The sequence below is a fragment of the Sinohyriopsis cumingii genome, chromosome 2, assembly GCF_028554795.1.
Source record: "Sinohyriopsis cumingii isolate HCF-2022 chromosome 2, ASM2855479v2, whole genome shotgun sequence".
NCBI lineage: Eukaryota > Metazoa > Mollusca > Bivalvia > Unionida > Unionidae > Sinohyriopsis > Sinohyriopsis cumingii.
This window is the reverse complement of record NC_142962.1, coordinates 67,897,544-67,905,723: the sequence shown is the minus strand read 5'-3', so window position 1 is coordinate 67,905,723 and position 8,180 is coordinate 67,897,544.

Sequence of the window (8,180 nt, the reverse complement as noted above, 5' to 3'; positions counted from 1 at the left end):
ATATATATATCTTGGTTGCTTTTCAGATGTTGTGCCACAGAAATGCAAGCTGAAATCGGACAACTGATAGACTGACACAGCTTAACCAGAGATTCTCCAGGTCCATGGTTACAGTTATGGACAGCACTATGAACCTTACGATGGATGTTTCTGTTAAAGGTTATATTATTTGGTAAGCTGCGTTTTATCCCTCGATTCACCAATTCCACTTTCTGAGTGTTCTTGTTTAATGTTCTTTTTAACACTGTAGATTTATTTAGCTAGTACTCAACACACATGAGTAATGTACACTCCTCTCTCACTGGATATTTTCAGTTTGAAATCACTTGGCAAGAATGTACTTCTGTCTATCCACCTTGTACCAGCTACCCAGCACACATCAGACTGCTTATGACAAAGACTATGATCACCTTGATAGCACTTAACTATTGCATCTGCTGCATAAGATAAATTACGTGCTAATTTTGGTGTACATGTTACATATTTTTTAAATGATTTTTCAAACTCAGCCTGGCACCTCTTAGTCAAATCAAGTACAAAGTTGTTCCACAGCTTTTCCCTCAGTTTTTTTTTAGTTCTTCCTGGCATCAAATCAATTAAATTGCTCTGATCTTTAATGAACTTTCAATGATTTTGACCCAGATGGCATGTATCAATATAATTTACAGGGACTGTTTCAGTTATTCCTTCCCTCTTAAGGTCCAGGCTAGCCCGGTAACTAGAAGTGTCTGGATCAGTTGTCATGTTGCGTACCTTTAGATTCTCCGTTTTCTTCAAATGTATAAGTCTTTGCTTACAAAATATGTATTCATCTCCAATATTTGTTTGTAAACTTATGTTTGCTGAACAGTGACACAATTTGGCTTCATTATCAGATGCATGCGTTTTACCCAATGTGCATAGTTTATTCTTTGTAGTTATATGAATGACGTTTTTCTCAGGAGTAGTGTCTTCACCTTGAATATGTGTGCACTGGGTAGCTGGTTGAACGGGTGTCCAACCTATCCACTATAAATTGCATTATTATATTTTGAGTCACAATGAATATCGATTATATCTGTCTTATTTCCTATCATAGAATTAAACACCATGACACCGTTTCTATGTTCAGCCATGTCTCTCATGTTGGTACATTCAAAATTTAGCAAACAGTATTGGAACTTTCCTACATCCCTTTTGTTGAGGGAACAGGGACATTCGCACTTAAAAGAATAGTTCTCAACCGTTCGTTTCTAATAAAAGTCTGCGAAAGTCCTATCTGTATTGCATTATTTACACGGGCAATTTTTCTTCCACAACCTATCTTTGACATCTCTTCATACAGTTGAAACATTCTTGATGCATGTCGAACATATTGCTCTCTCCCGCCACACCATACCTCTTTTCTCTTCATGGCTTAAGTCCCATGATAGAAAACCTTTACTGCCATGATGTTGGAACTGGTGTTCCTGGAACACATTATCCCTATCTCGGCATTTTTTCCTGTGTGCACTAAGCGATATATGTTTTGTTCACCAGATCTGTTGTTGTGAATAGATGAAAACAAGCTTCATGTCAGAAATGTGGTTTCAGATTTGAAACAAAAGCTGTTTATGAAGGCAACACTGCTCTGTACTTACTATCAAGTGACAGCATATAATCATTTAGCTGTAAATCAGCGCTTGCTGCTTAGTATGCCAAATCAAAGTATATTACCTCCCCATTCACTGTAATTGAGTGATTGCAAGGTTTGCTTTGTTTCCCTTTTTTCAATAATTTATGCATTTTATTCAGTTTTATATTGCAAAGTAAGTAATTTAACACTGCTTGTAGTGAAAAGTAGCCACAATAACGATTTTGAGACTTTTTCTTAACTTTTTATGAGTTTTGGGTAAATGTAGGTATAGATTTATGTATTAGACAACTTTAATATGCAATTCAAGTCTATTACTTAAATTTACCAATTAGTTTTTGCAGTGATAAATTATATCAGTATCAATGAGTAAAATACATCTTTTTCTAAAATATTTAAATCTGGTCATGAGGCACACGGTACTAATTATATGGAAAAGCTGTGAACCAGTCTAGTAATAGGTAAACAAATAATAGAGCATATATGGGTTTGGTGGTCCATAATTGGTTAATAATGAAAAGTAAAATTTTAGTAAAAATATATTTCGACAGCTTATCCTATCTTAAATTACAATTTAAACAAAAAATATAGACAAAATTTTATTGGTGCAATTTGAGTGTTTTTACAGACTTAACTTAGGAGCACTCAATAATGAAAATAGTACCTGATTCATTTTATGCAAAATCGATAACATGTGTTTCGTGCACATGTAGATGAAAAACATACCGCCGCTCATTTGGTGTTCTCCACACAGAAGCTTGCACCAAGGACACTTGTGCATGGATAAATATAGGTCTGATCATCAGCACCCATAAATTTTAAGTTACTGAATTTTGAATTTGATGGTATTTCCATATATTTACTATAGGAGTTGAATTAGTACGGTGAGCCCTGTAAGACTACTTTCAAATGTGTCTGAGCGCAGAGGTATCAGTCTCCAAATAAAATCTGTATTTGCGTTACGTACTATAAAGATCAACAGGAAACATGCATTTTTCAACTCAGGTGAAACACCCCGATTTTGCAATGTCAAATGTACGATCGATGTTCATATAAAGTTAGTATTGTACATTATATTTAGTATTAGCCTCATTCGTACAGATTTAAATAGTCCAACTCACCAACGCTGTATAACCCTCTAAATTTTAACGCTTAATTTGTTTTGTGCTTTGCTTAGTCTGCTCAAACACATACAATTACATTCTTTGCTTGCACACACACACACACACACACACACACATGCAATGGGAGTGCCACATGTCTCTACACGTTCGAGAATTGACAATGTACATTTTATTTCACATTCCTGGATCATACATTTAATTAGAGGGGTAGCTCTATGTATAACAATTACTTATATTGTAACTTTAGATGTCGCGTTTATTTCATATAACATCACGTTACAGTGATTTGATTTACATACACTCGGAACACCTCACTCCAAAATCGAAGTTAGTTATTTCAGTTGAAAATCTAGCACTAATTTATTGAAATAAAAGCTGTTTTGCTATGTTGGTGTGGATTGGTTGGTTTTAACAGCATGATCGGCAGCACTACACAGTCATTGTGTGCCAGTCATAATGTATGCTTGCGAAACCTGGATTGTGTACAGATGCCATGCCAAGAAGCTAAATCTAGTTCACATGGGTTGTCTGAGGAAACTGATGAGGATAAGATGGAAGGACGGTGTTCCAGACAGTGGGTTATCAGAAGAGCAGGAATTCCAAGCATCGACACTCGCCTGTCAAGATAGGCAGGCCACGTCATTAGGACGTCAGCCGAGCAAAACCAAAGATATTCTTCTATGGCATCACATATGTTGCGACAGGAAAGGCAGATAATGTTACGATTGTGACTTTGTCTCTTTCTATCACCATATTGTGCCATGCAAGCAAAAGTAGCTCCGAATATTGTTCTCAGTGGCGGCAAATTATATACGAATGTTTCTTTCTCGACTGACCGAGGGTGTTCATATTCTTTTATTTGCATACCCACAAGAGAGCAAAATAGAAACGAATAGGGATAATCAAGTCGAGTACCATATGCACAGCCTATGATGCAAACTGTTACAGACAGGCAGGGTCTGAGAAATATTGTGCATGGAGCCCATGGGCTACCCGAATACCTGGTATGGGCTATCATATCTATCACATATTGAAGTTGATAGTAAATGTGGGCTACTCTATGATACCATAAAAATTATATTTGAAAAGAAAAGAAAATGCCTCATAAAGAATAAATATATTGTGTCCATTACACATACATACAAAGGGAGAGTCATGGAGCCTAAACGTTCGTAATGAAATGTCTTCCAGGGCTTCCTTACGTTACATAATTTCACTTGGGTTCCTAGGTTCTTTTCCAAACAGATCAACATCGAACTTTTAAAGAGTTGTTGTTGATCACATCTGAAGAGACTCCAGTTCATATTTTTAACACGACATCTTACTCATGTTTTAGTACTCATGCATGATGTACAAGTATGGCAATATCAATATTTACCGTGCTAATAAATGTTACAGTTTAGATTAAGAAGACTGCACCATTTTCCCATAACAGTTTATTGTTCCTTTGCAAACTCCAGCCGCAGGTATCGTATGGTGCGCGCACTTTGATCACAGAGCATGGACTAATTCTTTTGTTACCCATAAGGTATCACGGTACCAATTGTTTTTCCATAGACCTTAATGCTAATGTTTGGGGAAATAAATATATTTTCTATCCTACTTTAGCATGCATGTCACACACTTTTCTAGAGAGCAGTGTTAGATTGTCAATTTGACAATGACAGAACCAGGTACTCCATTGCATTTAAGAGAGATAACTCCACTGGAACTAGACAGGGGTGAGAGTTATCTAGTCACAACAGGCACATTTTCAGCCATGTGTACCATATTTTAAAAAAATCATAAAAAATACAAAATATAATCTAAATAGAAATTAACATACACTCACATGTTGCCAAGAGGCTACACTTTTTTTTAAGCCTAACAGAAAGTATAACTCTTACATAATGCACCAATCACAGCTAGTGTTGTTCTTTATTTCTGAATGCAATCTTCCCTACACCTTAGGCTCCGCCCACCTGGTCTTGCGCAATTGGTACCGTTATACCTAAAGCAAACCTTAATTTTTCCTATAATCTGCAAAATGGTTCGGGACTGTATAAGTAACAAATGTACTTAGTCTCACTTGTGAAAAACAGTTTTATGAGTTGCTAAGCTATGTCTTATATGAATGTGTATAGAAATGTCATTGAGCTGTTTTCAACTCTTGTTTTCATACTTTAGCTTCACTAGCAAAATCATATTTTGAAATAAAATGAATTCTTTTAACTATGAGTTGTGTCTTATTCATATCAAGACTTATCTAACTTCACTTTGGCAATATGGGATAAATCACATTATGTCATATTATGTAATAGCAAGGTCAAAGGTCAATGCACTAGTTAGCATGTACCTGTTCTACTCTTAAAAGGACATTTTGATCTAAAATAAAGGACTTTATATTTGTTTCATAAACACAGAACTTAACATCAGGGACAGGTTGATATGACCCACTCTTAAAAAATTGTCTAGGCTATCAACAACTTTCACTGCCTCTTAATAAATGGGGTCACTAACCCCAGTCCTTTCACACAGTTCAGCCTCCCCCATCCCTTCTGTAACATAAACAACAAACTTTCCTCCCCTAAATAGTAACTAATATTCATACAATAAGCCACACTGTAATCATACCTTATACAGTACAACTTTTAACCACTTTGGATTGGAATTTTTAATAATTTGGGGAATCAAGACCAGAAAAATGCCAAGAAAAAGTACTAAGCCTGGCAAATCCAAGGGAGTTAAAAACAGGAGGACAGTGTGTTTCCAAAAGGGACATGTACCTCACAATAAAGGGTTCACATACGACAACAATAATGATCAGAAAACAGAGAATAGAAAGTTTATAAGACTCACATCAGATCAGTATGTGGAGGCTGTGCCAAATCATAGCAATGAGAATCCATTGGCACCGGTACTGCTACGCCCGCTACCTGCATCAAGACTTCAGGTGGAACAGTGTGCATATCCATCTGTAATAAAAGGGTAAATAATGTAAAGCATACAGACACATGCAATTTGTATGGGTCATACACATTAAGTTCATATTAATTGGCTTCAATTAAACTGGAGTAAGAATAATTTAAAAAAAAAAACAAAACAAACAAATAAACAGTAAGCTTTGCTCTGACAAATTATGGAAGCAGTTTTACTATAATTTGCATAGTTATTTAGTGATACTGTAATACTGTATCATTAATCTTCTCATTATTGGCAGAAAAAGTACTGAAAATGTAACTTTTTATTTCTTGAAAAGATTTGTGCTATGAAGGGAGATAACTTAATGAGATGCCTACACATGTGTAGTAATTTTCTTTTCATGTCTTAATTATCCATGTCATACAAGTCATTTCACATAAAAGTCATTTAAATTACATGCACTAAATCAAAGAAAATTACAATGCCAGAATGTGAGTGTTTACATAATCAAAGATCTATATATATATATATCTTTATATAAGTACAGCAGAGAGTCTCAGGGTAGTTATTATTGTTCTTGTTTTTTGTCAGAGATGAGGAGTCATCCACTAATCGCATTATAAATGTTCATCAGAATGAAATAATGTGGAACAGCGTCTTCAGAGAACATGCACAAATATCCCCAAAGTGTTTGGGGTTTTTGAAATGGGACCAACAGTCTGAGGAACAATGGGGCCTTGGTTGGAGAGAACGGGCAATATGCAACACATGCAGTTATAAATCAGCAATGTTTAATCTGTATGAAGAAATGTATAATAAAAATCCTGGACGCAAAGCAGCCAATATAAATAGAGGGCTACAAGTGGGGCTGACACAAGTGTCCATGGGAAATGCTGGCCTAAGGAAATTACTCTTGTCTGCCAGTATTCCTGCCCTTTCCACAAAGGGGATGCAAAAGGTTTCAAACAAAATTTGTAAAGAGATTATACAAGAAAATATTTTGGATATGAGAAGTCGGAGACAAAAGCTAAGAGAAATTAATATCGCAAGGGGAAATCCACCTGATATCATTGATGTACAAGGAGATGGTTTATACAATAATCCTTTGTATTCTGGTGTTGGAAAAACTCCATTTCAGCCAGCAACACAAGTTTGCTACTTACAGGCTGAAAATGTAACATCAAAGAATGACATTATTGCCCTAACAACTAAAAATAAATTGTGTTCTCATCACATACAACACCAATCAGATGAACTTAATATGACAAATAAGACCTGTGATTGCACTGCAAATATAAGTATGGAAACTAATATTGGTGATGAGGAAACTTGGGCCTCGGAATGTCTTCTCAACCTAAAAGAAGATAATTTTGAAGTGCGGAACATAACAACTGATCCAGATACAAGCAGCTATAGGGCTGCAGTCAACCTATACAATGAGGGGATCACTCAGACTATCCCTAAACAGTTTATTGACACAAGACATTTCTCTGAAAACCATAGGAAATATATAAAAAGGTGCCCAAATTTGGTTCACATGATGCCAGGGCTTACCAAAGCTGCTAGACAAAAAATGTGTCAAAGGTTTGCCATTGACTTGAGTCAGCGGTGTCAGGTGGAGTTTGAAAATGCTTTTAATAAACTTAACGGGGATACTGACAGAGTCAAGGATTGCCTTTCATACAGTGTAGATGCTATTGTACAGTGTTACCAAGGAGATCATAGTCTGTGTACTGATAATTCATATGCATGCAATGGTAACTGGTTGGAGAAAAGTCCATACTTGCCATCTAATTTTAAAATGCATGTAACAAAACTGTCTGAGGGCATATTGCGGGGTTGTATTAATTATCGTTTGGGACCATTAAATTTGGAAAAAACAAAATTAAACACAAATACTCAAAAGGTTGAGGCAGCAAATAGGGTTTTAAGGCGTTCATTACCAAGATGTATAACATGGACAAGAAATTTTCCTGGTAGAGCACACAGTGCAGTGCACTCTTTAAATAATGGGCCTGGGGAATCCATACTAAAACTATGCAATGCAATTGGCTGTAGCATTTCATCTGGAACTAGGGTTGCTCAAAGACTAGCTCAGGAGCAGAGAATTTTTACACGATATAAAGCATACAAAAAGTCAATGGCATTTAAAAGAAGAAGGTGTGAGAAAAGAACTTATCTTTATAAATTGTATGAAGAATTTCAAGAGAAAAAAAATTACAAGAAAGGGCTATTAATGCCAAATGTCAAAAAGAAAAAGGGAAAAGAAGACCATGTAAATAATAAATTACCAAAAATCACTTAAGCCTGCATTACCTATATGACACAAAGTGGTCTATGGCAACCGGTACAGCTTCCTTGAGTCCTACAGTGTTCTCTATCCTGGTTTATGGCATGTTGTTCTAGAACTAGATGTTTACTATTTATACATGATTTATTATGACATATATGTGAAATATCTAAAAGGTGACCATAATCATCCATACGTGGTATATTGTGTTTAAATAAATTATTTTGTCGCATGTATGACAGTCTATGAGCAG